At 42.0% G+C, this 24,566-nt stretch overlaps 1 protein-coding gene across 3 annotated transcripts in view; it reads right to left on the reverse strand.

The window, feature by feature from the left end:
- stx17 (syntaxin 17) overlaps positions 1 to 24,101 on the reverse strand; it is a 118,770-nt gene extending 94,669 nt beyond the window's left edge. For 2 of the 3 annotated variants that reach the window (XM_087987171.1, XM_043690042.2), the window contains exon 1: positions 23,743 to 23,839. The gene's annotated coding sequence lies outside the window, so the exon portion shown is untranslated. Of the gene's footprint in view, positions 1 to 23,742; positions 23,840 to 23,968 lie in introns of those variants that run through there. The other variant, XM_043690043.2, reaches the window with a different exon arrangement.
- Positions 24,102 to 24,566: the final 465 nt, after the last annotated feature.

Raw genomic sequence — 24,566 nt, forward strand, 5'->3', positions numbered from 1 at the left:
TCTTTTCAGAACAGCCAAAGGTTATTTAATAAAATTTGCCAGTCTTTCAGACTTAAGCCTACAAACCTGTCATCATACTTGCAAACTGTTGGGACACATTACCCTGATCTCAGATAGACTTATCAGGGCCAAGAGTGACTACCATGGAACCTTCCATGACTTTGCATGACAGTGAAAAGTAATCCAATGAGCATAGCCATTATCTCACAGGATGGCTTTGATGCACCCTATTTCAGCATTATATTTGCATGGTGAACAAATGACTTGGGATTTATTTATAAGTTGCTAATAAGGCCTACTTACAATGTGTGAAATAATAGGGACTTCGACATGTATACTAATCAGTGAAGATAGGACTGTGGTAGACTGTACTGGAGAATTCCTGACTGATTTCTCAACTAAGGAAAGAGAGCTTATTTGACTGTTCTATCTCAAGCGTGAATTCGAGCACAAGGTGGAACCCATTAAGACAAAGATATGCTGCCTATCACGTAAATGATTAACATGGGGTAGGAATATCAGTGCTGGTGAGATGCCAGGTACATAAGCTGTACATCCCAAAAAGTCAGCAGTTTATATTAAACGATATATCCTTTCAGCTGTTTACAACAAACAAGGCACTGAATGCACCCATTCCTGAAGAAGGGCTCATGCCCGAAACAGCGATTCTCCTTCTCCTTGGATGCTGCCTGACCTGCTGCGCTTTTCCAGCAACACATTTCAGCTCTGATCTCTAGCATCTGCAGTCCTCACTTTCTCCACTGAATGCACCCAACCAGCTTGCAAAATGTGCAATAGTGTTTAACATTAGCTGTGATTCTGTAATTGGACAACGTTTACTAGATAATCCTGAATATGTGAAGTATTACATTGACAAATAATTTAAGATTGTCAGTTGGGCTCACAGTCAGTGCAATTACTTAGCCTGGAAGTTACATTAATATAGAGCTTCCTGAACTTTACAGACTCAAAGAACATGTACCCACACTATAGCTGTTTCAAACGAACAAAATACGCAACAGTCATTTGGTACTTCACTTCTCAGGAAAAGCCTTAATCAGAGTCAACCTAACTGGTTTAAAATGTAACAATGCCTGGCTGTTCACTATCAATTAGCATTAATGGGTACATTTTCCTTGGCAACACCTCTATCACTTGAGTCCATTTGCAACCAGTCAGAACTTCTCATTGAAATGTAGAAAAGAAAAGTCGACCATTCAGTCCTTCGAGCCTGTTACACCATTCATTATAGAACATAGGACATTGCAGCGCAGTACAGGCCCTTCAGCCCTCGATGTTGCACCAACCTGTGAAACCGAGCTGAAGCCCATCTAACCTACACTATTGCATTTTCATCCATATATCTATCCAATCACCATTTAAAAGCCCTTAAAGTTGACGAGTCTACTACTGTTGCAGGCAGTGTGCTCCATTCCCTATTACTCCAAGTAAAGAAACTACCTCTGACATCTGTCCTATATCTACTGCCCCTCAATTTAAACCTATGTCCCCTCATGCTAGCCATCAACACCAGAGGAAAAAGGCCCTCACTGTCTATCCTATCTAAACCTCGGATTATTTTACATTTCTCAATTAAGTTATCTCTCAACTTTCTTCTCTCCAACGGAAACAGCCTCAAGTCCCTCAGCCTTTCCTCGTAAGACCTTCCCTCCATACCAGGCAACATCCTAGTAAATCTCCGCTGCACCCTTTCCAAAGCTTCCACATCCTTCCTGTAATGCGATGACCAGAACTGTATGCAATACTCCAAGTGCGGCTGTACCAGAATTTTGTACAGCTGCAGCATGACCTCATGGTTCCAAAACTCAGCCCCTCTACTAATAAAAGCTAACACACCGTCTGCCTTCTTGACAACCCTATCAACCTGGGTGGCAACTTTCAGGGATCTATGTACGTGGACACCGAGATTCCTCTGCTCATCTACGCTACCAAGAATCTTACTATTAGCCCGGTACTCTGCATTCCTGTTACTCCTTCCAAAGGGAATCACCTCACACTTTTCCGCATTAAACTCCATTTGCCACCTTTCAGCCCTTTCTGTAGAGTGTAAACATCCCATCTTTATTAGAGTCAGAGTCATAGAGATGTACAGCACGGAAACAGGCCCTTCAGTCCAACTCGTCCATGTTGACCAGATATCCTAAATTAATCTAGTCCCATTTGCCAGCATTTGCCCATATCCCTCTAAACCCTTCATATTCACATACCCATCCAGATGCCTTTTAAACGTTGAAATTGTACTACCACAAATGCATATTGCAGTGGAATGATATTAATCAGGACATGACAGACGCACGCAAAATGGCAGTACAATTACCATGAGTGACTTCAATCTAGCGAGTTTTGAGAAGATTCGTAGCTCAGGTTGAGGTTCTGGATATAGATTTTCTCGCTGAGCTGGAAGGTTCATTTGCAGTTGTTTCATCACCATACTAGGTAACATCTTCAGTGAGCCTCTGGGCTTTGTCCAGAGGCTCACTGAAGATGTTACCTAGTATGGTGATGAAATGTCTGAAAATGGACCTTCCAGCTCAGCGAGCAAACCTACATCCGTGACTTCAATCTGTGTCTTGATTGGATAAACCAATTGAGCACTAAAGCTGTGGAGCATGAGTTTCTGGAGTGTATAAGGCATAATTATGTCGCAGTATTTTGAGAAGCCGATGACAGGACATGCTATTCTCGATCTAGTATTATGTAATGAAGAAGGGGCAACTGACAATCTTGTTGTAAAAGAATCTTTCAGAATAAGCCACCAGCATATAATAGGATTGTACATTATGTCTGAAAGTGAGATAGCTCATTCTAAAGCAATGGGACTTTAATCAGGGATGTCATGAAGGCATGAGACACAAAATGGCTGAGGTGGATTAAGAAAATATATTAAAAAGTAGAAACCAAAAGAGAAAATGCGGAAAATCTCAGCAAGTCTGGCAGCATCTGTAAGGAGAGAAAAGAGCTGACGTTTCGAGTCTAACTGACCCTTTGTCAAAGCATTAAAAAGTATGACTGTACATTAGTAATGCACAATCTTAAAAATAACCATTACATAAAGAGCAACAAAACATTCCTTCAAGGTGCAAAAAGTCAAAAATGTTAGTCAGCCATGGCTAACAAAGAAGTTCAGGATTGCATAAGATATAAAGGTTTCATCAGTCATCTTTGTCACTTCTTCAAAAGATTTGACCCCAACACCTATCCTCTTCATGCTTGTAAAAATTATTTTTACCAACCCATTCAGAGATGTTATTACACACCTCTGGAGCAGGTGGGACTTGAGCTCAGGTCCTCCAGTCCAGAGGTATGATACCACCACTGCATCTTCATGCTTAAAAGTGAATTCTTTTGTTACTGCCTTCAGTTGTCAGAAATAGTAGTAATCCTAAGGATTGTGACATTTATAAATGCAATAAAGGACCAAGAAACAGATAAGGGAAATTAGAAAATGAACGCAATCTAGCAGAAACCACAAGAACAGATTGTAAAAGCTTCAAAGTGAAGTTAAAAAAAAATGTAATTTAGCTGAAATAAATGCAGGCAGAGTCAGGAAAATGTACAATTGGGAATTGCGAAACAGCACAGAAGCCTAGTGGTTGGTATACGTCAGGAAAATCCCAGAAATCTCCTATAAACTGAGATTCAAGTGGTTTGGGAAAATGTGGAGTTGATGAAGATTGGCATTGTAAGAATGGTGTAATAGAGAATTTACTGGAGCTGAAAGTGTATAAGTCCTCAGGAATGAGAGGCATCTCATTGAACGTTACTAGATACATAAAGAGTAGATGCAGGTAAAATATTTCTCCTGGTTGGGAAGTCTAGAACTAGGTGGGGTGGATTTAAAAATAAGTGGAATACCACGTGGTCCCAGGATGAGAAGAAATTTTGCTTTACTCAGAAGGGTTGTAAACCTTTGGAATTTCATAAGAGGGAGGGCTGTGGACATTCACAGATTTCTAGTTAGTGGTGCCATACAGAATAATGGGGATGGAGTGGGTAAAAGACATTGATGAGTTCAAACAGCCATTATCATAGAGTGGTAAGGGAGGGTAGAAAGACTGAATGGCCTACTCCTTTTCCTATGAGAAGTCCAGCTTAGTGCAAGATAAAAAGCTTCAAAGTAGTCTTTTTTCAGCAGTCCCAACACTGTTTGACAGACTCTCTTGGAATCAACATGATAACATAGCGAGGTAGAATTTAATGAATTGCTTTATGAAAATGCCAGCAAAATGGCAAATGGCCTCATTGTGTTCTTTCATTTCCCTCGTTTATTTGTGGACAATCTGACAACAGTCCCCAACGAAGCCTACTCAGCGCTTCACTTTCATCAGTTGTCACAAGCAGACGTCATATACCATCTTGACATTGCATAATTTTGAGAAGGCAATAATAAAAACATCATATACAAGCACGATGATGCAGTACCGGTATCCCGACAGCTGAACAGAAGGCCCAGATTCACGTCCCATCTGCTCCACAGGTGTGAAATTACATCTCTGAATGGGGTTGGTAAAAATACAAGCATGTAGAGGATAGGTACTAGGGCCAAATGCAAAATGCAAACCAAATGCATCAGATTCAATTTGCATATAAAAGGGCACGATCATTAAACATGTGCTGTGAGTGTGGGAAATCATGTCTCATTAACTTCATTGAGTTTTGTGAAAAAGTGACAAAGACGACTGATGAAGGCAGGGCTGTGGACATTGTCTAGATGGACTTCAGCAAGGTGTTCGACAAGCTTCCACGTGGCAGACTTCTTAGCAAGGTTAGATCGCATGGAATCCAGGAAGAGCTAGCCAGTTGGATACAAAATTGGCTTGAAGGTAGGAGATAGAGGGTTGTGATGGAGGGTTGTTCTGCGGTCTGGAGGCCTGTGACTAATCATGTGCCAGAAGAATTGATGCTGGATCCACTGCTTTTCATCATTTACAATAATATGGGATGTGAATATAGGAGGAATGATTAGTAAGTTTTCAGCTGACACCAAAATTGGTGGCGTGTTAGACAGCGAAGGTTACCTCAGAGTACAATGGGACCTTGATCAGATGGGCCTGAGGAGTGGAAGATGGAGTTCAGACAAGCGTGAGATGCTGCAATTTGGTAGGGAAAATCAGGGCAGAAATTATACACTTAATGGTCTTGGGGAGTGTTGTTGAACTAAAAGACTTTGGTGTGTAGGTCTGTACAGGACATTGGTTAGGTCACTTTTAAGATTAGGTTAGATTACTTAGTGTGGAAACAGGCCCTTCGGCCCAACATGTCCACACCGACCCGCCGAAGCACAACCCACCCAGACCCATTCCCCTACACTTATCCCTTCACCTAAAACTATGGGCAATTTAGCATGGCCAATTCATCTAACCTGCACATTTTTGGACTGTGGGAGGAACCCAGAGGAAACCCACGCAGACAAGGGGAGAATGTGCAAGCTCCACACAGACAGTCGCCTGAGGCGGGAATTGAACTCAGGTCTCTGGTTCTGTGAGGCAGCAGTGCTAACCACTGTGCCACCATGCCGCCCACATTTTGGAATACTAAATTTAGTTCTGGTCTTCCTGCTATAGGAAAAATGTGAGAGACAGAGTCATAGAGATTTACAGCATGGAAACGTACCCTTCGGACCAACTCGTCTATGCCAACCAGATATCCCAACCTAATCTAGACCCATTTGCCAGCCCTTGGCCCATGTCCCTCTAAATCCTTCCTATTCATATACCCATCCAAATGCCTTTTAAATGTTGCAATTGTACCAGCCTCCACCCCTTCCTCTGGCAGCTCATTCCATACATGTGTGAAAACGTTGCCCCGCAGGTCTCTTTTATATCTTTCCCCTCTCACCCTAAACCTATGGCTCTAGTTCTGGACTCCCCCACCCCAGGGAAAAGACTCTGTCTATTTTTCCTATCCATGCCCCTCATGACTTTATAAACCTTTATGCGGTCACCCGTCAGCCTTTGATGCTCCAGGGAAAACAGGGCCGGCCTATTTAGCCTCTCCTTATAGCTCAAATCCTCCAACCCTGGCAACATCCTTGTAAATCTTTTCTGAACCCTTTCAAGTTTCACAACATCCTTCTGATAGGAAGGGGGCCAGAATTTCATGCAATATTCCAAAAGTGACCTAATCAATGTCCTGTACAGCCGCAACATGACCTCCCAAATTAGTGCTCTGACCAATAAAGGAAAGCATACCAAACGCGTTCTTCACTATCCTATCTACCTGCGACTTCACTTTCAAGGAGCTATGAACCTGCACTCCAAGGTCTCTTTGTTCAACAAAACTCCGTAGGACCTTACCATTAAGTGTATAAGCCTTAAGATTTGCTATCCCAAATGCAGCACCTCGTATTTATCTGAATTAAACTCCATCTGCCACTTCTCAGCCCACTGGCCGATCTGATCAAGATCCCATTGTAATCTGAGATAACCTTCTTCACTGTCACCTACACTTCCGATTTTGGTGTCATCTGCAAACTTATTAACAGTACCTCCTATGTTCATATTCAAATCATTTATATAAATGATGAAAAGTAGTGGACGCAATCCTTGTGGCACTCCACTGGTCACAGGCCTCCAGTCTGAAAAACAACTCTCCACCAACACCCTCTGTTTGAGCCAGTTCTGTATCCAAATGGCTAGTTCTCCCTGTATTCCATGAGGTCCAACCTTGCTGACCAATCTCCCATGGGGAACCTTGTCGAACACCTTACTGAAGTCTATATAGATCACGTCCAACACTCTGCCCTCATCAATCCTCTTTGTTACTTCCTCAAAACTTCAATCAAGTTTGTGAGACATGAATTCCCGCACACAAAGCCATGTTGACTATCCCTAATCAGTCCTTGCCTTTCTAAACACTTGTCCATCCTGTCCTTCAGGATTCCCTCCAACAACTTGCCCACCACCGACATCAGGCTCACTGGTCTATAATTCCCTGACATGCCCTTGTCACATTTCTTAAATACTGGTACCAAGTTTGTCAACCTCCAGTCTTCTGGCACCTCACCTGTGACTATCGATGATACAAATATCTCAGCAAGGGGCGCAGCGATCACTTCCCTAGCTTCCCACAGCATTCGAGGGTACACCTTCAAATCATAGAGATGTACAGCATGGAAACAGACCCTTCAGTCCAACCCGTCCATGCCAACCAGATATCCCAACCTAATCTAGCCCAATTTGCCAGAACTTGGCCCATGTCCCTCTAAACCCTTTCTATCATATACCCATCCAAATGCCTTTTAAATGTTACAATTGTACCAGCCTCCACCACTTTCTCTGGCAGTTCATTCCTTTGCGTGAAAAAGTTCCCCCATAGATCTCTTTTATACCTTTCCCCTCTGACCCTAAACCTATGGCCTCTAGTTCTGGACTCCCCAACCCCAGGGAAAAGACTTTGCCTATTTATCCTATCCATGCCCCTTATGACTTTATAAACCTCTACAAGGTCACCCCTCAGCCTCCGAAGCTCCAGGGAAAACAGCCCCAGCCTGTCAGCCTCTCCCTATAGCTCAAATCCTCCAACCCTGGCAACATCCGTGTAAACCTTTTCTGAACCCTTTCAAGTTTCACAACATCTTTCCGATAGGAAGGAGACTAGAATTGCACGTAATGTTCCAACAGTGGCCTAACCAATGTCCTGTACAGTCGCAACATGACCTCCCAACTCCTGTACTCAAGACTCTGACCAATAAAAGAAAGCATACCAAATGCCTTCTTCACTATCCTATGTAACTGCGACTCCACTTTCAAGGAGCTATGAACCTACACTCCAAGGTCTCTTTGTTCAGCAACACTCCCTAGGACCTTACCATTAAATGTATAAGTCCTGCTAAGATTTGCTTTCCCAAAATGCAGCACCTCGCATTTATCTGAATTAAACTCCATCTGATCAGGTCCTGGGGATTTATCCACCTCAAGACAACCAGCACTTCCTCCTCTGTAAAATGGACATTTTTCAAGATGTCACCATCTATTTCCCCACATTCTATATCTTCCAAGTCCTTCTCCACAGTAAACACTGATGTAAAATACTCATTTAGTATCTCCCCCATTTTCTATGGCTCCACATAAAGGCCGCCTTGATGATCTTTGAGGGGCCCTATTCGTTCCCTAATTATCCTTTTGTCCTTAATGTATTTGTAAAAACTCTTTGGATTCTCCTTAACCCTATTTGCCAAAGCTCTCATGTCCCCTTTTTACCCTCCTGATTTCTCTCTTAAGTATACTCCTGCAGCCTTTATACTCTTAAGGATTCACTCGATCTCTCCTGACATATGCTTCCTTCTTTTTCTTAACCAAAACCTCAATTTCTCTAGTCATCCAGCATTCCCTACACCCATCAGCCATTCCTTTCATCCAAACCGGAATATACAGTCTCTGGACTTTCATTCTCTCATTTTTGAAGATTTCCCATTTTCCAGCCATTCCTTTACCTGCGAACATCTGCACCCAATCAGCTTTAGAAAGTTCTTGCCTAAAACCGTCTAAGATTGGCCTTTCTCCAATTTAAAACTTCAACTTTTAGATCCGGTGTATCCTTTTCCATCACTATTTTAAAATGAATAGAATTATGGTCACTGGCCCCAAAGTTCTCCCCCACTGACAACTCAGTCACCTGCCCTGCCTTATTTCCCCAACAGTAGATCAAGATTTGCACCTTCTCTAGTAGGTACATCCACATACTGAATCAGGAAATCATCTTGTACACTCGACAAATTCCTCTCCATCTAAACCCTTAACACTATGGCAGTCCTTAACACTATGGTTGGAAAGTTAAAATCCCCTACCATAACTACCTTATTATTCTGACAGATAACTGAAATCTCCTTACAAATCTGCTTCTCAATTTCCCACTGACTATTATGGGGTCTATAAATCCCAATAAGATGATCATCCCTTTCTTATTTCTCAGTTCCATCTAAATAACTTTCCTGGATATATTTCTGGGAATATCCTCCCTAAGTGCAGCCATAATGCCATACCTTATCAAAAGTGCCACTCCCCCTCCTCTCGCCTCCCTTTCTATCCTTCCTATAGCATTTGTATCCTGGAACATTAAGCTGCAAGTCCTGGCAATCCCTGAGCCACTTTTCTGTAATTGCTATGATATCCCAGTCCCATGTCCCTAACCATGCCCTGAGTTCACCTGCCTTCCCTGTTAGGCCTCTTGCATTGAAATAAATCCAGTTTAATTTATCAGTCCTAACTTGTTCTCTGCTTTGTCTCTGCCTGTCCTGACTGTTTGACCCGCTCCATTTCTCAACTGTACCAGTCTCAGATTGATCTCTTTCCTCAGTGTCTCCCTGGGTCCCACCAACCCCACCCAACCTTACTAGTTTAAATCCTCCCAACAGCTCTAGCAAATCTCCCTGCCAGTATATTAGTCCCCTTCCAATTCAGGTCTAATCCATCCTTCTTGTACAGGTCACTTCTACCCCGAAGAGATTCCAATGATCCAAAAATGTGAATCCTTCTCCCATACACCAGCTCCTCAGCCACGTATTCATCTGCTCTATCCTCCTATTCCTACTCTCACTAGCTCATAGCACCAGGAGTAATCCAGATATTACGATTCTCGAGGACCTCCTTATTAAATTCCTGCCTAACTTTCTATATTCTCCCTTCAGAATCTCAATCTTTTCCCTGCCTATGTCGTTGGTACCAATGTGTACAATGACCTTCTGCTGGTCCCTTTTCCCTTTGAGAACATTCTGTACCCTCTGAGACATCCTTGATGCTGGCACCAGGGAGATAACACACCATTCTGATTTTTCGCTGCTGGCCACAGAAACGTCTGTCTGTGCCTGTGACTAGACAGTCCCCTAACACAACTGATTGCTTGGAACCCAATGCACACCTCATTACATTAGAGCCACTCTTGATATCAGAAACGTGGCTGTTCGTGCTACAGCTGATGAAAGTCCATCAGCTCCTACATTTTCCAAAACAACATACTTGTTTGAAATGGGGATAGCCACAGAAGATTCCTGCACCACCCGCCCATCTCTCCTACCTTTCTTGGAGTTAACCCATCTACCTGACTGTATCAGCAGCTTTTCTCTCTTCCTATAACAGCCATCCATCATCCCCACCCCACCCCCAGTTCTTGTAAATTCCTCACTGCCTGTAACTGTTGCTTTAACCAATCCATTCGATCTGACAGGATTCACAACCAACGACGTTTATTGCAGATGTAATCCTCAGTAACCCTTAAACTCTCCTGAAACTCCCACATCCAACAAGAAGAGCATATAACTCTACTAAAGGCCAATTTGCTCCTTCCAATCTACAGACCCAGAAAATAGCACAGTTTTATTGCTCTACAAAACACTGCTCCAGGCTAACTTATGGCTTATATTTTTTAAATTTAATAAAGAGACAGATCCCAATAAAAACATATAATTAAGGAAGAACCCACGCTACTCACTATTGTAGATTTACAGCAAGCCTATACTTAAAACTATTTACTTACCTGTTTCTATGCTGTGACATCTCCCAAACAGGTTCCTCCAAGATCAGCTGTGATTTTTGCTGTTTGTTAAGTTTCCCTAGATACACTTCGATGTGCAGCAATACATGAATTCAAACAGCAAAGGCAGTAACTGTGCAGATTCACTGCTATGCCAGCTGGCAGTGTGGGTTTCTTTCTCTCTCTCCCCCCCCTTACAGACCATATGCTTGCTGCCTTTGTCCATCTTTCTCCCTTTTAAAAGTGCTATTGTTTTGACTTTTTTTTTCAAAAGTTCCAAAGCAATGCAACAGCATATAAAACAGTAATTGCTGCTCCTGGAATTCAAGGAAATCACCTCCAACACCTAAAATACTTCCCTCAAAAAAGGAGCAACCTGTTACAGCCAGAAACATTTCCCGTCCTCCATCTTAGACTACCCAGAATCCTATCTTGTTAAACTTGAAAAGATGCAGAAAACATTTACAATGATGTTCCTGGCATTGGAGGGTTTTAGTTATAAGGAGAGGGTGAATAGGCTGGGACCATTTTCCCTGAAGAATCAGAAGCTGATGGGTGACCTTATACAGAGTTTTATAAAATCATGAGGCGCATGGATAGAGTAAACATTCAAGGTCTTTATCCCAGGCTAGGGGAATCCAAAACCAGAGGGCACAGGTTTAAGGTGAAATGGGAAAAATACGACAAAGGGACCTAATGGGCAACTTTTTCATGCAGAGGGTGGTGTTCGCATGGAATGAGCTGCCAGAAGAAGTGGTGAAGGCTGGTAGAATTACAACATTTAAGAGGCATCTGGATGGGTATATGAATAGGAAGGGTCTAGAGGGATATGGGCAATGTGCTGGCAAATGGGACTAGATTAGTTGGGATATCTGGTCGACATGCACGGGTTGGACAGAAGGATCTGTTTCCATGCTGTACAACTCTATCTTTAAGTTATTTATCAACACTTTCCTGCAAGTTTGTTTCCCTTTAACATCAAGAAGGACTCTTTTCTGACTTCAGTGTGGCATTCAGGATTCTCCCTTTGCAGACTGCTGTAAAGGACTGTGGCCTTCTAAACTATCCTGCTGCATGCAAGGAAAAGCAAAATGTTTAACATTAGAATGAGCCTGGGAGAGTTGAGACAAACAATAGACTCAGTGTGAACACCAGATGTTCTTAATTAGAGGCCTGATGCTAGCTACGCTGGCTTTGTCATGGTTACCAAATGAATGGGTCACATCTGATTAGATAAGAAATTTGCAACGTCTTAATATCAGAACTGTCTCCTTATTTTGATTTGGATTCGAATAGAGCGGAAAGATATGAGGCATCTTATCAGAAGTTCAGTCTTTGTCTTTAATTAAAAAATGACTATAGTAGGCCTGGACATGTTAATACAAATTGAAGGGAATCTTAAAATGGATGTGAGAGAATGAATCTTTTTGGATGGATGCTAATAGCGACGTTCCCTGAAAGAACAGATTTCTCAAATTAAAGGTATAAAAAGTTGACACTTGACTCACCTGAAATAGAAGGTTTAGAAGAGAGAATGTTTTGGAAACAAAAACAGTGGAAAACTCAGCAAGTCTGGTAAATAATGTGGAGAGAAAGCAGAGCAGATCCAGTGACCCTTCTTTGGAACATGTTTTGGAAAGCTGTAATAAGCTTGGAGTCGAACTAAATCTTTGAAATGAGAAAAATGTTATGAATAAAGGTTAATAACCCTGTGTTTAATTTTGACAAAAGTAAATTGCGAAGTGCATCACAACTGTTGCTAATATTTAACAACTTGTATACTGACAATGCACATGTAACATTGGTTAGGCCTACGATCATAAGATAACCAAACAAAAGCCATATTCAACAACTCACCACAGATGTCACCAGAAACAAAGCTACACATCCAAGAACTAACCACTGCTAAACAGCGAGCTGATCTGCATACAAGATTGTATCTCTGAGCCTATATAAAAGACCAAAAGCTTTATCTTGCTAGATGTAAGACAATGTTAAATGTCGAATGTAGCTCTATGTCTATAATGATTTTGATCTAGCCAATGGATGTCAATTCTTCATACTCCATAATGCTGAACTTTGTGATGTGGTAGTATTGTTATTAACTATCAAATAAAGTAGATAGTTAATAAAAGTCTGTCACTGATTTTGATTTGAATAATTCCAGATATTTGTAGGTTAGTTACTACACTTGCAGAAATAACTTGCATTTCCAGGGAGCCTTTAACATAAACCAAATCCCAAATCACTTCACTGAAGTGCAAGTAAAACGTTAAACATCAAACCAGAGGAAGGGAGATAGGCAGGGAATAATCAAAAGCAAGATGATGTGTGCTTTGGGAAGAGAGAAATGGAGAGCTTTAGGCAAAATGCCCTAAGTGTAGAACTAAGCAGTTGAAGACAAGACCATCAATATTGGCTGAAAGCAAGGAGATGCACAAGAAGCTAGAGACACTAGAGCAGAAAATTTAAGGAAAAGTATAAGGAGTAAGTTGGTTGCAGAGTTAGATGAGAATAAAGCAATGAAGGATTACAACATGAGGATGGCATTTGAAAGGCCAGGTGCCACTGCAAGATCAGTGAAAACAGAAGTTACAGCAAGCAAGATAACAAAGCCTAAAATGTATAGAGGGAAAGGCAAAGGGTGAGCCAAAACAGCAGCAGGATACTTACATGTGGATGTTACAAGGGCACAGGTGATCATTTTAAGATCAGGCTAGGTCAGTTAGAGGTGGAGTTTGTTGATGTTACGAAGGAAGCTTTAGGAGGTAATTAGGATAGAGAGCAAATGGCATCAAAAGCCAATGCATTTATATAGCAATTTTTACCAGAGTCTAGACCTGCTCCTCGGATGCTGCCTGACCTGCTGTGCTTTTCCAGCACCACTCTAATCTAGAGTCTAGTTTCCAGCATCTGCAGTCCTTGTTTTTACGTTGCAATTTTTACCAGGCATCCCAAAGCACTTCACAGCCAATGAAGTACTTTTCAAATATGGGCACTGTTGTAACGCAAGAGATGCAGAAGCCAACATGCGCATTGCAAATAGCAATATGATAATAAGTGATGTCAGCTGAAGGACAAATATTAGCTCTTATTTGAATATGTGGCAAGGAATATTTTATATCTACTGTACCAGGTAGATGGGACCTCAGTTTAACATCCCATTTGAAAGATGGCAAAATACACTGGAGTGTCAGTCTATACTTTAGTACTCAGGTCCTAGAGTAAACTTAAACACAATCTCAGAAGTAAAAGTCTGCTAATGGAGTCAAACAATGCCATGATTGAACAGCAAACAAAGGTGCAAGACTGGAGCCAGGACAATAGAATTCCTGGCAAGGGAACAAAATTTGTTGAGGGTGCTGTAAATGACAGGTATGACATTCCGAAACCTTTAGGTGGAAAAAACTGACTATCAAACACTGGATGCAATGTTACAGGACAGATATTCTTAATTATACATTACTGCTCAAAATAAACATGTTCAGAGCATAATAGGTAAATGTTCACATATGAAGCAAAAATCAATATCTAATGCTCAAAATAAATTGGGGCGACAAACAATTTCAACCCCAAATCCCCAAAATGCCCTGGAGAATTTGATGGGCGGGAAGTGATAAGGGAGATAGGGAGGAGGAAGAAGGGTGATGGGGAGTTAATTAAGGGCTGGAGGATATGGGCTGTAGAAGGAGGGGCCACAAAAGCAAGACAGGAGCTGCTAAGTGAAGGGATATGGAAGAGGCTAAAAAAAGGAGTACAGGGCATAGGGCAGTTTTAGAACTTTAGAGAAAGGAATATTAAGCTAACTGAGAACCAGGAAACCCTGAAGTCACTGATATAGTGAATTCCTTGCAAATGTAGGAGTCTCTGGCTTAAGGCCGCAGAACTTCAGGAGCCACTAAATGAGAGGGAATTCATAACAGATGTCATCATAATGACCATTGTATCTACTGGGTATTTTAACACTGAACAGTTAAATTTCAGAAAAATTTGCATGTGTTACCATAGCTCAGAACGTCTGACACTCTGACTTACTTGAGGTACAGTGACTATGTCAGAGACAAACATGCAACTGTTAATTTGAACATCACGAGATCACGAAAGGTGTGATTACGCTGATGGCATTTTGTGCAGAGAAGTGTTAGTTATTTTCAAACTTTTGACACTAACTTAAGCCAATCTCATCTCAATTTAGAGACCATAGTGTCTTGAGAATAATGTTCCCTGTTTGTGACATTATGGTTAATGGAGTGCTGATGATTACTGGGGAAATTGATGAATTGTTCTAATTCTATTACTGTGTCCAAATACCCATATGCATATATTATCTTGCATTTGTGACTGCTTTACCAAATAAAGGAGTTCATGAAACTGCAAAATTATTTTGATAATAACTATTACTGACAATAACTAAACAAAGACTTTACAGCAATGTATAGCAGCGCATATGAACAATTTCAAGTTTACAATGTTCCAGGTTGATAGAACCTTAAAAAAAATCTGTTAAGCGCTTCTCCAGCATGAATACTTTTATAGTAAAGGCAGAAAGAATTTTAAAATAGTTAACCTGCAAAGTGAAACAGTTAACTTTCCAGGTCGATGACCTTTCATCAGAAGGATCTGCTGAGCATTGCTAACAGCATCTGTTTTTATTTCAGATTTTCAGCATCTGCACTATTTTATTTTTGTACCAACTATTTATTGCTGATGATGCCTGTTTTATTTCAGCTTTACATAATGTTTATTTCATGCTTTTTAGCAACAAATTTGGTTTTACACATCCTGACTCTTCTGTCAGTTAAATTAATGGTCATTCACAGTAACTGATGAAAAAATGGCTAACATTCTAACAAGGGGTTATTTTTCAATTGTCCCAGATCATATTCATTTGTCAGATGTAGCCTTTGAATGCAACTGTTTATGTTTGGTCAATACAGCCTTTCCTATCTTCTTCAATTTTCCAGATCTGAAATTGTCATTGACATCTTCTGTAGACAAATAACCTATAGATGCTATGTTTTATACACATCGATTCAAGTGTAAATTCTCAAAGTCTTGTTACAGATCTGTTCATATCAAAGGAATTTAAGCAGCAAATGAGATTAAGTACAGTACCATATTGCTTAACCTTTTCTGAACAGCGGACATATACTCTGACAGCACGTCAGCAACAGAAAGGTCAAAGGTAATGTTCTCTCTCAATGGGCAATGATGTAGCAACTCAGTGTTTCTGAGCTGGCTGGATATTCTGAACAAGAGAAATAATTTCCATTTAACCAAGGTTTGATCAGGGATAGTCAACATGCCTTTGTCAGATAATGCCTTACAAATCTGGTTGATTTTTTCGAGGAGGTGACTAAGGGCATAGATGAGAGTAATGCAGTTGATATAGTCTGTATGGATTGCAACAATGTCTTTGACAAGGTTCCACACAGGAGACAAATAAAGAAGGTAAACGCACGTATGATCCATGGTAGCTTGGCAAGAGGAACTCAAAACAGGCTTTAAGCTTTATGGTGGAAGACAGACGATGGTGGGAGAAGACATTTTGTGTGACTGAAGTCTCATCTCCAGTGGTTTACCACAGGGATCACTGCTGGTTCCTTATCGTTTGTGATATCTAAAAATGATATGGAAGAAAATGTGAAGTGGGGGCATTGATTAATTAAGTTTGTAAATGACATGATGATTGACTGCGTGGTCGACAGTGAAGAAGGAGGTCTTAGGTTACAGGAGGATATAAATGGATTGCACAGATGGGCATATCAATAGCAGATGGAATTTAGCCCTGATATGCATTAGGTGATGCACTTTGGAAGAAGTAACAAAACAAGGGAGTACTCAATGAATGGTAGGATGCTAGGGAGCTCAGAGGAACAGAGAGGGCTGAGGGTGCTTGTCCACAGATCCTTGATGGTGGCAGGACAGGTTAATAGGACACATGCTTTTATCAGTCAAGTCATAGATCAAAAGAGTAGGAACATTATGTTGGATTATGTTGGTATTGATTTTTGGTTAGGCGAGAGATGCAATAGTGCATGCAGTTCTGATCCACCATAAGAAGAAGATGATTTTACTGGATTGGACGGACAGGAGATTCACCACAATGTTTACTGTTTTTGGAGCACTTTAGCTCTGAAGAGAGGCTGGATAAACTTAGATTAGATTAGATTACTTACAGTGTGGGAAAAGGCCCTTCGGCCAAACAAGTCCATACTGACCTGCCGAAGCGCAACCCACCCAGACCCATTCCCCTACATTTACCCCTTCACCTAACACTATGGATTTAGCATGGCCAATTCACCTGACCTGCACATTTTTGGACTGTGGGAGGAAACCGGAGCACCCGGAGGAAACCCACGCAGACACCTGAGGCGGGAATTGAACCCGGGTCTCTGGCACTGTGAGGCAGCAATGCCACTGTGCCGCCCACTACTTGAATTGATTTTTTTTGGACTAGAGAAATTGAAGGAGAACCGGAGAGAGATATACAAGATTATGAGGGGCAGGGCAGATAGAAGGTAGTACAGGGTGACCCCCTACATCCACAGATCCAGTTTCCGCAGCCCGAACACATTATATGGAATGTTCCAGAACCAGGGACCAGGAACTGCTGGGAAGATACATTTCCCATTTAATTGAAAGGATTCACACCTATCCGCGGGTTCTGGCTTCCACAATAGGTTTAGGAACTCATCCCCCATGGGTACAGGGGAGACTACTGTAGTTCCCTTTAGTTGAAGGATCAATAACAAGGGGTCACACTTTTAAAGTGGATGGCAGGTTTAGAAGGGATTTGAGGAAATACTTTTTCTCGCCCAGAGGGTAGTAAGTGTCTGAAATATACTAGAGGGTAGCCGAGGCAGGTAACCTTTAAAACGTACTTGGAAATGCACCTTGAAATGCCATTCAAGGTTATGTGCCAAGTGTTGGAAAGTCAAGATATAGTACAGATTCAATGGGCCAAAGGGCCACTGCCATACAATAAAATTCCATGATCCTATGAGTACATGTCAGTGCCTTTAAGTTACTGCATATGCATGACAGCATGATTAAATTAAAGGACTTGGATGAGTGAGCCACTTGTAGCAAAAAATAACTCAGCAAAGCATGATCAAGAGAGGTGGCAAGGTGGTCACACTGAGTTAGATGAGGCTGTATTTGGAAATTAAACCCCTATCTGTGGATAACCTAACAAAGGGCTGCCAATAAATGAGGCCCAAGTTGGAGTCCCGCTCGATCCAGAGGTGTGCCATGATATGTCTGAACAGGTTAATTACAAATATCTACAAATGAGGAAAAGGAAGTCAAACATAGATCTTAGTCTATTCCCTTTATCCTGTGGGATTATAATCATCTGTGGAGAAGGGATATGCTAGAGCTGCTCCTCCTCGGAGCTTTACTGCTTCTGCAACATAGCTAAGCTGTGTTGCAGGCATGTGTCATGAGCGAGGGAAGGCAAGACTCAACTCAGTAGACACTGAATCACTTGAAAGTTACTGGACAAAGTTGCAATTCCCAAAGAAAAAAGCAATTTTCAGGCTAAAATACCTTTCTGTCAGTATTACGTTTTCACTGTAGCTAAGAATCTTGTTGAATTTAACTTTTTTTTTGCTAGAGCAAACCAGATTAGTAATCATTTTCCACCATTCACTCACCTCATCCAACCTGGCAAGACATAGAAACATTGTGGAATCAATGCTTTAGCAGTATAAATCAGAGAATGCAATTTAAGATTAATGACTTTATTTGGATTTTATAGATCTGAATTGGTTACCTGACAGATATAACAAATTGGAACTACCAGAGCAAAAGCCAAAGAGAATGGTGTCACACTGGGACCCCATGCCAAAGATCCTTCTTGGAGATCTAAATCTTCATACGCACACAACCCACCCCTCCTTGCCTGGGGAAAGACCTGAATGCCAGCACCAAGCACTCACAGATCAGCCTGCCAGATGTCCAGGTGTAGGGGTACGTTGTTTTGATCTCAGCTACATGCTTCCCTAACTTTTTCCCCATTCTGAGCCTATTTTGAGCTTTGATGTAGAGATGCCAGTGTTGGACTGGAGTGGACAAAATTAAAAATCACACTACTTGAAAGTCTAATGACCCTGAGTTTGGAGATCCAGTCAACATGACAGAATGGGAGGTGGATGTGTGGGTGTGTAGGTGAGGGGGTGGGGAGAACTTTGGCAAGCCCTGTTTTAGCCCCAAATAAAAAATGGCATTTTCCCTTGCAGCAACGATAATTTTTTATTCCCTCAACAACCACAATTTGACCACTCTAAACAAGACACCACTTTGTGTTGTATTAGAACAAGTTTGCACTATACCTACTGTTTTATTTAATCACTTAATTTAACATTTTATTCTTGACATTTTCAGTTTCCATTTTTCAGATTATGTTCATAGGTGACTCTTAGCTCTCTAAATGCTTAGGTATGCTTTCACTTTCCCTGAACTCTAAGTAATGCATTATAAAGTGCCTGGTTCCTCCCTCTCCATTCTGCAGTCTCTTCTGCCCTGCCCTCAGTCTCATCATGTCCTAGACCTTGGCCTGACATGTTCCCCATGCTATTCTCTTTCAGATGATGCAATTAAATACAATAAGCAACTTATTTATCATCCCATGACTTCCTTGTTGTGTAACCTGCCACTTGGTGCAGCAGGACTGCTCTGGCTTTGCTGCACGCACATGTTCTGTATCACTTGTGAGTATACCATAACATATATTTTCATTGCTTGAAAAAGGAGTATCTTAATTCAGAGTCCCCAGCACAAGTCCCTGTTATGGGACCTTGAAGTTCAGTTAACACAGTTCTGTTTTGCAGTATTTTGTATTTGCTGGTGACTTCTTTTTCATCTACATTTCGGGCTTAGAATCATCTTTTACTGTTGTTCTTTTACTGGTTGATAAATTCACTTACCAGCCCCTTACTTCACCCCTATGTTCCAGCCCCTTTTTCCATCTCTGCCCCAGACCCCAGCCTCTCATTCTACTCCAACTTCACAAATAGACAGTCAGTACGGATTTACAGAAGGGAAATAATGCTTCACAGATCTATTGAAAATGTTCAAAGATTTAATAGTTAAATTGATAAGGGGGAACCAACGGTTGACTTGGACTTTCAGAAGGCTTTTCATAAGGTCCCACATAAGAGACCCACATGTAAAACTAAAGCGCATGGGGCTGTGGGTTGTGTATTGACGTGGATAGAGAACTGGTTGACGACGGGGGGGAACAAAAAAAGAGTAGGAATTAATAGGTCTTTTACTGGGTGGCAGACAGTATCTACTGGGAGTCCACAGGAATCAGTTCTTGGACCCCAGTTTATTCACAAAATGAATTAATGATTTAAGAGAAGGGAACTAAGTATAATCTCTCCAAGTTTGCAGATGACATAAAGCTCAGCAAAAGGGTTATCTACTTTGGTAGCAAACACAGGAAGGCAGGTTATCTGAATGGTGACAGATTGAGAAAGAGGGAGTTGCTATGAGACCTGGGTGACCTTGTACACTGTCACTGAGTATAAGCATACAGGAGCAACAGGTGGTGAAGAAGTCAAGTGGTATGTTGGCCTTTACAGAGAGACAATTCAAGAATAGAAACAGGGATGTCTTGCTGAAACGCAACCGGGCCGTGGTGAGACCACACCTAGAACGTTGTGTACATTTGGGTCTCCTTATCTGAGAAATTGTGTTCTTGTTATAGGGGAAATGCAGCAAACATTTAATGGACTGATCTCTGGGATGGCAGGAATAACGAACGTGGTGAGGTTAAAACAGTTACGATTATGTTTGCTGGAGTTCAGGAAAATGAGGAGGGACCTCATAGAAACCTACAAAATCTGAACAGGACCAGACTACAAGGGTATATGCAGGAAGGATATTCCCAGCAATGGGAGACTCCACAACCATGGGTCACAGTTTAAGGATATGGAGTAAATCATTTAGGGCTGGGATGAGAAGAAATCTCTTCACCCAGACCGGTGACTGTGTGGAATTTGCTGTCACAAAAAGAGGTTGAAGCCAAAACATTATGTTTTCAAGAAGGAGTTAGATATAGGTCTTAAGGGATGGGGTATGAGTATGGGGATAAAAATAGGAACAGGATACTGAGTTGGATGATCAGCCATGATCATTTTGGAAGGTGGAGTGAGCTCGAAGAAATGAATGGTCTACACTTGCTCCAATTTTCTGTTTCCAGCCCCTCAAGTTCTCCCCTCCACCCTCCAACATTCTGGTCCCTTTTCTCCCCCCCTCCCCAAACCCACTTTACACCAAAAACTTTGGGACGAGGAGATCATAGCTAGTAAGTCGGAATAGTAAATGCAGGAGGAAGAAGTAAAAGTCTAGAAACCTGGCAGTTGCGGGGGGAGGGGTGTTCGTAAGGGGCTAGAAATTCGGAGGGGGGAATGTTGGGGCATAGATACTGAGGGTGGAAAGTGAGGGTTGTTGTGAATGTCTATCAAGTGGAAGGAAAGGCTTGAAAGGGGAGGGTTAGACGCTTCAAATAGAGGAGAGCATTTAAGAAGTTTTGAACAAGTTAATAGTTAACTGCAAACAGGAAATCTGAGATGTTGCATTCCTCTTAAATTAAATTAATGTGGAGTCAAATCTAAAGCTGTAGCAGTTCAAGATAGGCTGGGCAAAGTGATGGATATTATTGCAATGAACATTGTGTTGACTGTACAATTTGGTATTGACAAATACCAAAGACAAGTATTTGTGTGTTATTCATATTTCAAATATTGAGAGGTGCAGTGGCTGTATTCAAGACAAATATATAATGATTTAGCACCAATCCACTGAAATTATATTTAGGGTGTTGGCTTTTTGAGTATAAAAGTGTCTTTTTTAACAAAGGAAAGGGACTGTTACTAACTTAAACCTACAGTCTTGTGCTAATTTTAAACGATATGGTTAAAGGGGATATTGATGAATTCTATTTCTGCTGCTATGCAAATCCAAATCCGCAATATCCCATCCATTCAAATACAGAAGGTATCGTTAGTACTTGGGTATGTCATGCATCACTTAATGAAGGAGTTAATGAAACTGAAACGAGAGCCCCTGAAAACCAACAAGTAGTCCTTGAGAAATCTGAAGAGAGCCCCCTGAAAATAAACTTAGCTTGAAACCTGCTTTAGAATGTTTCAATTAAACCCAACTCCATCATATCCTCAAGAAGTGCATTCGAGATTTTAACTGCTCACTCCACAAAAAGGTTTTCTCAGATCTCTTTTGCTTGCTTTGCTGTTTAACGTTTGCTCTCTTGTTCTCAATCCTTTCACAAGTGTAGGAATAGTTTCTCCCTATCTACTCTGTGCAGATACCTTGAGTTTGAATACATTGCTAATTTCTCCTGTCTTCGCAACTGAAGTCCCTCATCCATGGAACCATTCTCATTTTTATTCTGAGCACTCTTTAATGCCTTCATATTTTCTTTTAAAAGTGAATTGCACAGAACTAGATGCAATAACCTAGCTACGATTATAAGTTTGTAGATGACACCAAAATTAGTGGTGCACAGGACAGCAAAGAACATTACCTCAGAGGACCTTGATCAACTGGGCAGATGAGCTCAGGAGTGGCAGATGGAGCTTAATCTAGTTAAATGTGAAGCACTACACTTTTGATAGGGCAAATCAGGGCAGGACTTGTGTACTTAATGATAACGTCCTGGGGACTGTTGCCAAACAAAGAGACCTTGGAGTGCAGTTTCTTAATTCCTTAAAAGTAGAATCGCAGGTAGACAGGCTAGTGAAGGGGACATTTGCTATACTTGTCTTTTTTGGTCAGTGCATTGAGTCATGTTGCAGCCATACAGGACATTAGTTGGGCCACTTTTGGAATATTACACACAATGCTGTTCTCCCTGCTATAGGAAGGATGCTGCGAAACTTGAAAAAGGGTTCAGAAAAGATTTCAAGAATGCTGCCAGGGTTGAAGTGTTTGAGCTACAGGGAGAGACTGAATAGGCGGGGACTATATTCCCTGGAGCATCGGATGCTGAGAGACCTCAGAGTTTTATAAAATCATGAAGGGCACGGATAGGATGAATAGTCAAGGTCTTTTCCCCAGGGTGGGGGAGTCCAAAACTAGACAGCATAGGTTTAAGGTGAGGGGGGAAAGATTTAAAAGGGACGTAAGGGTCAACCTTTTCATGCAGAAGATGGTGCATGTATGCAATGAAGTGATGGAGGCTGGTATAATTAAAAGGTATCTGGATGGGTATGTGAATAGGAAGAGTATAGATGGATATGAGCCCAATGCTAGCAAATGGGACTTGATTATTTTAGGCTTTCTGGTTGGCATGGACGAGTTGGACCGAAGGGTCTGTTTCAATACTATACATCTCTATCACTGGGTTAAGTACCCAATTCAAATTCAACAAATCCATCTTGTTCTTTATTAACCTCTCAAATTTTGCAGCCTCCTTTGATAACATGTTAATACACTCACTGTCCAGAGGTTTAAAAGTTGAACATTCTAGGCATATTGGAGCTTCACTTTGAGATATACAAGTCAAGTCAAACTAATAGGCTCTATGTGCAAGTTTTACTCGTTTCTGCTTCTAGATGGGAGTTAGAATTTGCAAGTGTCCCCCTGCTTGCCACATGTACAATGTGCATGCACATCTGGGTGACTATACCAACCCACACTGGTACTGCAAGGTTTCTGCTGTGAGTGCGGCTCAAATCTGGGATTTAGAGATTTACGCTGGAAAGTTGCACTCTTAGTCTGGGTGGATGATGGGATACTGTGTTGGGTTGGCGGCACCAATCCTGGGTTGTCCTAACTTGCCACTTGATGACCTTTCTGCTCCGCCTGTGGCCATTGAGCCAAAAAGACAAAGGCAGCAACTCCCCATTTGCACTTTGAGGGATCCAGGACAAATCGTCCCGGGGGGAAAAAAAAAGGACGGATTTCCGTAAAAACACTGGCCACCTCTCAACACATTGGCGACAGGGCAAGCCGGACCTCCGGCTAACGGTATCCGACGTCTGGCACCAACCACCGAGTACACCGATGTCCCAGCGGGTACCACCGGGCATCTGAACTCAACTTTTCAGCAACAGGTCGCCGTTGTTCAGGGATTCAGGTTGTGGGAGGAGCCGAAGCTCTGCTCGTACCCGGCTCCGGGCCCGTCTGACACGGGGAGGGGAGAGACTCCAGCAACTCGGCGGAGATGGGCGGGCTCTCTCTCACACTCTCTCACTCTCACACACACAACTGAAGACCTACCTCGGGGCCCTGCCCACCCACGGGGTAAAAACCCGAAGACAAACCGCTCTCCCGTTCGACTGCAATCGCAGCAACTTGACAGACCAGCCACTTCCGGTGCCACCTCAAAACAAACCCGCCCCGCGACAACCAGGCGCGGCTCCATCGGGCCTAGAGACTCACAGCTCAACGTGGACAAGTTTACAAATCACCCCAAAAAATGGGGTGAAGTTTGCAGTGTCCTTACCATTAGACCAGGAGGCCTAGGTTCACGTCCCACCTGTTCCAGATGTGTGCAATAGCAGGTTGATTGGAAACTGTCGGCACTCACCAAAGGAAACAGTTTCAGTGTGTTTTCTTTTACTTTCGTTCTCCACCAACAACCTTTTTTTCTTAAATCACGCAATGCATTTACACAAATACACATTTTAGATTAAGCTGCTCAAATAATGTAGAAACCAGCCTAGAGGGATTATCGCTAAACTACAAATCCAAAAATTGAGCTAATCACATTTTCTGTGTTTCTATAAAAGTGTGGAAGCATGCCATTCGGCCCATCAAATCCGTACCGACCCTCCAAAGAGAATCCCACCCAGACCCACACCCCTACCCTATCCAAGTAACCCTGTATTTCCCATGGCTAATCCATCCTGCCTGCACATTCCTGGACACTATGGAAAATCTAGCTTGGTCAATCCACCTAACATGAACATCTTTGGACGGTGGGAGGAAACGAGAGCAACCAGAGAAAACCCCAGGTTTGCTATTTAGCCTTCCAGGTGGTGTTCCGACTTGTATTAAAGCCCACCGTTGAATTTGGCCTGCAGCTATGGGTGACACTGTCT

The sequence above is a fragment of the Chiloscyllium plagiosum genome, unplaced genomic scaffold, assembly GCF_037043375.1.
Source record: "Chiloscyllium plagiosum isolate Xiang-an unplaced genomic scaffold, Cpla_swu_hap1 HiC_scaffold_5, whole genome shotgun sequence".
Taxonomy (NCBI): Eukaryota; Metazoa; Chordata; class Chondrichthyes; order Orectolobiformes; family Hemiscylliidae; genus Chiloscyllium; species Chiloscyllium plagiosum.